General features: G+C 41.7%; 1 pseudogene; it reads right to left on the bottom strand.

Annotated features, from left to right (window-relative positions):
- Window positions 1–2,886: 2,886 nt before the first annotated feature.
- On the bottom strand, window positions 2,887–3,848 carry LOC115096123 (annotated as a pseudogene).
- Between the last annotated feature and the right edge of the window lie 6,834 nt (window positions 3,849–10,682).

Below are 10,682 nucleotides of genomic sequence, written 5' to 3'. Positions count from 1 at the left end.
TATCTAAATCAAAGGAATTTTACAATGTGGTACTAAGATGTCAAATTTGCTGCCTACAGTAAACATCTTACAGCATTTGTTAGAAGGAAAGACAGTATAGACTGGTGCTTATTAAAATGACTCATGCCAGGAATGAGCTACAGTCTTGGGCCAAAAGCTGGGTCACTGGCAGCTCCCATAAGCGGTCAATCAAGAACCATAAAGGCTAGTTGAGATTTGGAATTTAGAAGTTAGAAGGAACATGGATGCTTTAGCCTCTGAGCAATTACATCTTGGTTCTGAAGTTAGGGTGGTACTATGGTTTACCAAAGAACTTCATTGCATGAAGCAGGAAGGTAGACAGTTGGAGAGACACTGGAGAAAGACCTCATCTATTGTCATGCACATAAAGCTTTATGTAAGGCTCATATAAACTGGTGCGATATGTATTCTATACAGGAACATCGGTATATAAAAACTTAAAAATAAGTAAATAGATCAAACTTATAATACTGAAATTCTGGCCACAGAAAGAAATTCTTTTCAAATACCACTTCTGCACAAAAGCATGCAAAGATACTGCTTCAGGTAGGCAAAGGGTTGCACAGGCAACCACCCTTCTGTCATGCAATGATATTTTGGCATGCAATTAGTTGTCCATTTATTTTTTTCTGACATAAATATTTATCTAAAAGCTAACAGCTGGTTAACTACCAAATTTCACCCACAACAAAGACTCCTCAGCTAGGTAAAGCATTAGTTGAGTTTGAATTAATTTCCAGCCAATTGCTAATATTCCTTTATAGGGAAAATTACTGAATGCTCTGTCAGGTTGGATGAGAAACCTCAATCCACAGCTATTTTCAGGTTGCTCCAGATAGGTGTGATCGTGTTCAAGTCCGGGCTGGCGCTGGGCCACTCAAGGATATTCACAGACTTGTGCTGAAGCCACACCTGTCTTGTCTTAGCTATAGGTTAGAGTTGTTGCCCTGTTGGAAGATAAATCTTCACCCGTCTGAAATCCACAGTGCACTGGAACAGGTTTTCATCAAGCACCTCTGTATTTTGCTCTGTTTATCTTTCCCTCAATCCTGACTAGTCTTCCAGTTCCTGCAGCTGAAAAACATCCCCTCAGCATAATGCTGCTACCACCATGCTTCACTCTAGGAACATAAGAAATTGCCATTCTGGGTCAGACCAAGGGTCCATCAAACCCAGCATCCTGTTTCCAACCGTGGCCAATGCAGGCTGCAAGTACCTGGCAAGTACCCCCAAAACTAAGTATATCCGCTGCTACTAATATTTAATAATTAATAGCAGTTTATGGATTTTTCCTCTAGGAACTTATCCAAACCTTTTTTAAACCCAGCTACACTAACTGCTCTAACCACATCTTCTGGCAATGAATTCTGAGAAAAAAATAATTTTCTTCAATTTGTTTTAAATGAGTTACTTACTAACTTCATAGAGTACCCCTTAATCCTTCTGTTATCTGAGAGAGTTAATAACTGATTTACATTAACTTGATCAAGTCCTTTCATGATTTTGTAGACCTCTATCATATGCCCCCTCAGTCATCTCTACTCCAAACTGAACAGCCCTAACTTTTTTAGCCTTACCTCATAGGGCAGCCATTCCATACCTCTTATTTTAGTTGGTCTTCTCTGCAGTTTCTCCAGTGCAGCTATATCATTTTTGAGATGTGGCGACCAGAACTGCACCCACTATTCAAGATGCGGTCTCACCGTGGAGTGATACAGAGGCATTATAACATCCATTATTTTATTTGCCATTCCCTTAACAATTCCTAACATTGTTTGCTTTTTTGATTGCCACAGCACACTAAGCTGACAATTTCAGTGTATTATCCACCATGATGCCTAGATCTCTTTCCTGGGTGGTAGCTCCTAAGATAGAACCTAACATTGTGCAACTACAGCAAGGGTTATTTTTCCCTATATGCATCGCTTTGCAGTTGTCCAAGTTAAATTTCACCTGCCATGTGGAAGCCTTATCTTCCAGTCACGCAAGGTCCTCCTGCAATTTGTCACAATCCGCTTGAAATTTAACTACTTTGAATATTTTTGTGTCATCCACAAATTTGATCACCTCACTGGTCATATCCCTTTCCAGATCATTTATGAATATATTAAAAATATCAGTCCAAGTACAGATCCCTGAGGCACTCCACCGTTTACCCTTTTCCACTGAGAATATTGACCATTTAATCCTACTCTGTTTCCTATCTTTTAACCCAGTTTGCAATCCACAAAAGGACATCGCCTCCTATCCCATGACACTTTAGTTTTCTTAGAAAACTCTCATATATGATTTTTTTGAATGCCTTCTGACAATCCAAATATACCACATCCAACGGTTCACCTTAGCCCCTTCCAAAAAAAAAAAAAGCAGGAGATTTGCAAGGCAAGACATCCCTTGGGTAAATCCATGCTGGCTATGTCCCATTAAACCATGTCTAAATGTTTTGTGATTTTATTCTTTATAACAGTTTACATGATTTTTCCTGAGGCTGAAGTCAGACTCACCAGTCTATAGTTTCCCAAATCACCCTGGAGCCCTTTTTAAATATTGGGGTTACAGTGGCTATCTTCCAATCTTCAGGTACAACGGATGATTTTTTTTTTTTTTTTCCTTTCTAGAAACCCAAGATTTAATTGGGACACACAACACAACAATGAGAAAAAAAAGAGGGGACAGAGAAATGCATAAAAAGTCCAATTTATCTTCCACTCTGTGCCTACAGGAAAGCTCTTGCTAAAGTAGGCCCACAAAGTAATCAACACAAACATATCGCATAAGAGACCTGTTTAAATTCCCAGTTCTATCTCCATGCCTCTTTAATAGATGCAAGATAGATTTGTGGACTGGTCCTGACAAGTTATCACCACACCCCCTAAAACAGATCTCTCAATAACTAAGAAAATAAAAAAAAATGTTCCCATAAAATATGTAATATAAAAAAAAGTCTGGTCTTCCATGCTGAACAGCAAGATTCCAAACAATAAGTTATGAAGAGTCCATTCCAGTTTTCAGATTTATTCCTAGTGTGATGTCTTCTTTGGGGCTTTTCCAAATTTTGCATCAAGACCAAGACCTAAGAATACCAAGGTGGTCCCTGTCCACTGCAGCAGGCTAATGGGGTTTGAAAAAACAACAACAGAAGCCAAGATGGTGAAAAACTTCCTTGTGGTGGTAATAATGGAAGAGGTCAGAGGTCCAAAGTATACAACGGTCATAAATATGAAAGCCTGGCCCAGTGCACTTGTCAGGCCAAACAGCAGGATGTGGTAGAGGATGCTGGGATAGCGTTCAGTAAAACTCAGGAATTCCCCAAGTTCCCCACTCAACACAATACCTGGAATGGGCTTACACGACTTCCCCAGTAGCTGGGTGGGGTAGTTTATGAACTGCAGTGCTGAGTTACTTGATACCATGGCCCCCAGGTAAGAGAGAGAACATGCCATGTATAGCCATCTCCGGGTGCGGTCCACCTTGCCTGCATCAAAAAAACAGATCAATATCCAGGCAAAAATGGAATTAGTTACACACTGAATGAAGACCAGCGACAATACAAACCGGAACGTCTCCTGATTCTCTCCTTCACCATATTTACTTCGCGTGATGTCCTCCTGCAGAATGCCGTAGTAGAAGTAGCAGATGAAGACTCCAAAGAAGCAGACAAGCAGTCGGACCCTGTCAGGGCTCAGGACACCGGCTTGGGGGCCGTCGAGAGCAGCCATGGCTTGGGGAACCGGGGACGAGGCTCGGCCTGTAACAGCTACAATCACCTCCGCCTCCGGCTCCAACTCCAGCTGTCACGGATGATTTTGATAAGTTACAAAATAACTGAAATTGGTCTGAGATGTCATTTTTTAGTTCTTTCAGAACCCTGGAGTGTGTGCCATCTAGTACTCTTCAGTTTGTCAATCAGGCCTACCACATCTTCCAAGTTTACCATGATTTGGTTCAGTCCATCTGAATCATTACACCCATCTCCAGAACAGGTATCTCCCCCAACATCCTCTTCAGTAAACACCGAAGCAAAGAAATTGTTTAATCTTTCCGCGATGGCCTTATTTTCCCTAAATGCCTCTTTATCCCCTCGACGGCTTTCTGCTTTGGGGACACACACACACACACACACACACACATATATATTTATTTAGTGATTTTTATATACTGCGGCACGTAAAAAAATACATCACCTCGGTTTACATTAAACAATAAATTAGCAACAGGCTTTACAGACAAAAGAAATTAAGGTGTACATAAAATAAATCATTTAAGAACTATTAAGAACAAATACATAATATAAATCAATAGCGAATTAGTTAAGAACAAAAGGCAATTAAACTGTTGAAAGTTCTATTCCATTCGTTGATGCCAAGTCAAAAATCATAAACATAAGGTGGTTGGGAGTATAGGGAAAAAGGAGAATTTCGCAGCGAGCAAAATTGGGGAGAGGAATAGGGATAGGGAGATAGGGAAGAAGAATACAAGTAAATAGCATTTCAGATTAATCGGTGTTCATTAATCGGTATACACACACATATATATATATATATATATATATATATACCCAAAGCAGAAAGCCTGCGAGGCAGTTGATTGGACCGTTAGATGATTGAGGGGATAAAGAGGCATTTAGGGAAAATAAGGCCATCGCGGAAAGATTAAACAATTTCTTTGCTTCGGTGTATATATATATATATTTTAAAGTTTTTTTTTGTTAAGTTGGCTGTAAAAAAACTATTTTCAAATTCTCTTTTAGACTGTGCTTCTAGGATTTTTTTTTTTTTTTTTTTTAAACAGTATCCATACCTGTTGCACACTTTTTACAATTGTGCTGTTCCTTTCAAATTTATTTATTTATTTTTAACTATTTTTCTCATTTTATCAAAATTTTCCCCTTTGAAAATTTAGTGCTACAGCTGTGGCTTTACTTACTGTCCCCCTTCCATTCATTAATTCAAATCTGATCATATTGGGGTAGATTTTAAAAGCCCTGCGCCTGTAAATCCTGCCGGATTTACAAGCACAGGGCACTTGCGAGCCGGCACGCCTATTTTGCATAGGCCACCGGCATATGCAAAGGCACGGGACGCGCATAAGTCCCAAGGCTTCGTAAAAGGTGCGGGAGGGGGCATGGTGACAGTTCAGGGGCAGGCCAGAGTCCTCTGGCACTGCAGCCTGTGCCGGGGGATGGTGAGCAGGCAGGCATAACTTGTACAACAAAGGGGGGGGGGGGGGGGATTGATGTAGGGGTAGAGGGTAGGTTAGATAGGGGAAGGTGGGGGAGGCGGAAGGAACGGAGGCAGGCTGCGCAGCTCAGCGTGCACAGGCTGCCGATTTTGCGCAGCCTTGCATGCGCCAATGCCGCATTTTAAAAGCTACGTGCATACCTTTTAAAACCCAACATACTTTTGTTTGCGCGTACTTTTTAAAAATCTGGCCCTTTATAATCACTCTTGCCAAGCGGCCCTACCACCATTACCTCTCTCACCAAACCCTGCACTCCACTGAGAATTAGATCTAAAATTGCTCCCTCTGGTCAGTTCCTGAACCAATTGCTCCATAAAACTCATTTATTCCATCCAGGATCTTTATCTCTCTAGCATATCCTGATGTTTGACTTGGTCAGTCAGTATTGGGGTAATTGAAATTTTTCATTATTACTGCACTACCAATTTGGTTAGCTTCCCTAATTTCTCTTAGCATTTCACTGACTGCCTCATCTTGGCCAGGTGGATGGTAGTATACTCCTATCACTATACTCTTTCTCCAACATGCAAAGGATTTCTACCCATAAAGATTCAATTGTGCATTTAGTCTTATGCAGGATCTTTATCCTGTTGGACTTTGCGCCATCCCAAACATAAAATGCCACCCCACCACCAAGATGCTCCTCTCTGTCATTGCAATATAATTCGTACCCTGGTATAGCATTATCCCATTGGTTATCCTCTTTCCACCATGTCTCTGAGATACCAGTTAAGTCTGTCATCATTCACTGCTGTACACTAATTCTCCCATCTTACTTCTTGGTCTTCTAGTATTAGCATACAAACATTGCAAAGTGTGTGTTTTTGTTTGTATTTACATTCTGCCATTCAGTTGTCAAGGTTAAATTGGAATCTTTTAGCTCAGGTGAGTTTTTAATTATAGGCACTTGAACTACTTTTATTATTATTAGAACCTCTCTGTTGGGATGCCCTAACTCTAATGCTTCATTAATATCCTTCAAAGATACCTCCCTACGAACTATGTGCTGATGAGCAACTATTGGCTTTCCCCTTTCATTTAGTTTAAAAGCTGCTCTAGCTCCTTTTTAAAGGTTAGCGTCAGCAGTCTGGTTCCACCCTGGTTAAGGTAGAGTCCATCTCTTCAGAAGAGAGTCCTCCTTCCCCAAAAGGTTCCCCGGTTTCTTACAAAACTGAATCCTTCTTCCTTGCACCCTCATCTCATCCACACGTTGAGACTCCGGAGCTCTGCCTGCTTCTGGGGACCTGGCGCATGGAACAGGGAGCATTTCAGAGAATGCTACCCTGGAGTTTCTGGATTTCAGCTTTCTGCCTAAGAGCCTAAGTTTGTCTTCCAGAACTTCCCTCCCACATTTTCCTAAGTCGTTGGTGCCCACATGTACCACTACAGTCGGCTCCCCTTCCAGCACTGTCTAAAATCCTATCCAGGTGACACGTGAGATCCACCACCTTCGCACCAGGTAGGCATGTTACCAGGTGATCCTCACACCCACCAGCCACTCAGCTGTCTACATTCCTAATAATCGAATCACCAACTATGACAGCCGACCTAACCCTTCCCTCCTGGGCAGTAGCTCCAGGAGACACATCCTCGGTGTGAGAGGACAATGTACAACCTGGAGAGCAGGTCCTTGCTACAGGATCATTTCCTACTGCACCAAGTTGATGCTCTCCAATCATGAGACCTTTCTCCTTCAAGGCAGCACCAAGCCTGCCAGACTGGAGTTGGGTCTTGGCTACTAGTCCCTGAAGGTGTCATCTATATACCTCTGTCTGCCTCATCTCCTCCAGGTCTGCCACTCTAGCCACCACAGATCAGACTCATTTTCTGAGAAATAGGAGCTCCTTGCATCAGATGCACACATACAATTTACCGGTGGGTTAAAAAAAAAAAAAAAAATCACACCTGTGCCACCTCGATGCAGACTGGGAATTCCCTCTTGAGGCTGGACTGCTGCCTTCATCTTAAATTTGTTCAGTTCCTAGTTAAGTTTTAGGTTGCTATGGGAGTAGGACTGCATACAGTTAGGGTCCTTTAAATATATTTAGTGAATACATGAATATATGGTAGCTACAAAGGCATGATTAAACTCCTGATAAATTCAGAAATTCCCCACACCTTAAGTTAAAAGGCTGATTAATTTATTATTTTTCTTTTAGTGTGAAAGTTGTCACCTGCCTATAAATTAAAGGATGAACTAGGGGTGGGTTGGAACATACAAGACACAAACTTCTGTGTTTTGCCTGCCAGTCTGACTACCTATTTAATACAAAACAGAAACCTCCTGTTTTTTGCTTGCCCTCGGACTAGCTGCTCAATACAGACACACAAATATACTAAATAATATACCGCAATAGTTTTACTTCACCCCAATACATTTAAAGTTTTAAAAGTTTCCCCAAGCAGTACTTACTGATTCTTTTCAGCCACCAAGGTGATCCTCTCCTCTCAGTACTCCCATGAGCGGTGCCTGGTTTCCTCCAGGCATAACACTTGGCATTCAGGCTAAAGAGTTCAATCTTGGTTTCATCAGACCAGAGAATCTTGTTTCTCATACTCTGGAGAATCTTTTGGCAAACTCTAAGTGGGCTGTCATCTGCCTTTTACCGAGTGGCAGCTTCTGTCTGGCACTCTATCATAAAGACCTGATTGCTGGAGTGCTGCAGAGATGGTTTTCCTTCTGGTAAGGGCTCTCATCTCCATAGCGGAACTCTGGAGCTTTTTCTGTGACCAGCGGGTGCTTGGTCACCTCCTCAACCAAGGCCCTTCTCCCCCAGTTGCTCAGTTTGGGCAGGTGGGCAGCCAGCTAGCTCTGGGAAGAGTCCTGGTGATTCTGAACCTCTTCCATTTAAGTATGATGGAGGCCACTGTGTTCTTTGAGACCTTCAATGCTGCAATTTTTTGTACCCTTCCCCCGATCCGTGTCTAGACACAATCCTGTTCCAGAGAGCTAGACAATTCCTTCAATTTCCTGGCTTTGATTTTGCTCCAACATGCACTATCAACTGTGGGACCTTATATAGGCAAGTATGTGCCTTTCCAAATCATGAGCAATCTCTTGAATTTACAACAGGTGGACTCCAATTAAGTTAAAGAAACATCTAAAGGATGATCAATGGAACAGGATGCACCTGAGCTCAACTTTGAGTGTCATAGCAAAGGGTCTGAATGCTTATGCAAATGTGATATTTCAGGCTATTTTTTAAATTAATTTACAAAAATTTCTACAAACCTGATTTTGCTTTGTCATATGGGAGAAAAAAAATTGCATATTATTCATTGTAGAATAAGGCTGTAATGTAACAGTGTGGAAAACTGAAGGGGTCTGAATAAGAACAAAACATAAGATATGCCATCCTGGGTTAGACCAAGGGTCCATCAAACCCAGGATCCTGTTTTCAACAGTGGCTAATCCAAGTCATAAGTACCAGGCAAGTACCCAAATATTAAGTAGACCCCATGTTACTAATGCCAGCAACAAGCAGTGGCTATTCTCTATTAATAGTTTAATGGACTTCTCAAGAAATTTATCCAAACCTTTTTTAAACCCAGGTACACTAACTGCCTTAACCACATCCTCTGGCCATGAATTCCAGAGCTTAATTATGTTTCAAGTGAAAAATAATTTTCTGATTTGCTTTAAATGTGCTACTTTCTAACATCATAGAGTACCCCCTAGTCCTTGCATTATACAAAAGAATAAAATAATAGATTCACATTTACCTGTTCAAGTCCTTTCATGATTTTGTAGACCACTATTATAATCCCCCTTTCAGAATGCACTGTAAATGTCAAAATAAGCCCCCAGGTATTCCAAAGATCCATGAGCCACTCTTTCAGCTGCCTGAAGACAGTCTTGGTATGGACCCAGCCCTGATCAGGCAATTGTCTAGGTAAGGATAAACCAAGATTTTTTTCTTCCCTCAAGACCACTGCTACTACCACCATTACCTTGAGAAAGGTACATGGGGGGCCGTGGCCACACCAAAAATTAACTATTTGAAATGTAAAGCTCCTGACTGATATCAACTGAAGATACTTCCGATCTTCCACTCTAATGGGAATTGGAAAGGTCTGGAGATGATAGAAAACTCACCTTCCCACACCACCACAAGCATAGAATAAAAATATTCCATCTGAAAATGAGAAACAGAGGCAGTTGCTCATAACCTTCAGATTAAGAACAGCAAAAAATGTCACCAAGGAAAGCTGTGTGCTCTGCCTCCAGCTGCTAGTAGGGGGACATAACCCACTCATCTTGACTGGATGGTATAGCACCATGAAATGTAATGTCTATTTAGCATTAACAGTATAAATCCTTATTTTAGCTACTGCAGTCCGCAAGTTACATCTTTTTTTCTGTTTAGTGACCTTGCTATGTTAAACTTTTTATGACTGATACCACCAGCATTTTTTTGTATGTGTTCTGTAAGTGCATTTTAAGAACAATGTGACCATTGGGTTGTGTGGGGTCTTCATATCCCTAGAAACCAACAGGGAATATCTTGCAGGCAAGATGCTTTCCCAAAGGCAAGCTGGGAACCAGAGAAGTGGAGGTTGCTAGTATAGAGGGACATGCACAGGTGCAGGAGGGCCTGGACAGTGCTTTGCGGGATCCTCCAAAGTGTCCACAGGTTTATCCCTGAGTCGGTGTTAGGGGTAGCACTAAGTAATGATGGCAGAAAAGAACCAAATGGTCCATGTAGTCTGCCCAGCAAGCTTCTTTTGGTAATATCTACTGGGCTGTGTAGGTCACCCCAGGTTTCTCTTAAAGGTAGTTGGTGCAGTTACCCCCAAACCTTATGATAAGTTAGTAATATTTACAATAAAAAACCAAGCAACTATCAAACCCAGAAAAAATTACTGCTAGCAACAATTTTACTGGGTGAGCAGCCTTTCAGAAAATTCCATCAATGCAGACTTGCTTTGCTTTTGGACTTGGCCGTAGAAGCAGCCCTGTATTTTTTTTTCACTTATGTCCACATATCAGTACCCTCAGACCATAAAAGTCAGGGCCAGTGTTGGTTGCCATCTGAATCCAATTCCCCTTTCTTCCCTACCCCCTGCCGTCAAAGCAGAGAGTGATGGTGCAGTTGCATCAAACGTATCACGGCTTCTGCTAAAGGTAGTAACTATCTCAGGGAGCAGGTTAGCCTCCCATGCCCTCTTTTCTTCATTTCTGTCCTCTAGCCTTTAGGGATCTACACTGTTTAACCTATGCCCCCTTGAATTCGTTGACTGTTTTTGTCTTCACCCCCCTGCTCCCAAAGGGCATTCCAGGCATCCACCACCCTCTCCACTAAGAAATATTTCCTGACAGTAGTTCTGAGTCATGCCCGCTAGTTCTGTTTCCTGTGTTGAGTATGGGTTTACCTGTAAAAAGAATGACCCACAACTAAAATGAAACTAAATCTTTGCAT

The sequence above is a fragment of the Rhinatrema bivittatum genome, chromosome 7 (genome assembly GCF_901001135.1).
Source record: "Rhinatrema bivittatum chromosome 7, aRhiBiv1.1, whole genome shotgun sequence".
Lineage (NCBI taxonomy): Eukaryota > Metazoa > Chordata > Amphibia > Gymnophiona > Rhinatrematidae > Rhinatrema > Rhinatrema bivittatum.
The sequence above is the reverse complement of the archived record's forward strand: the minus strand, read 5'-3'. Positions and strand labels throughout refer to the sequence as shown.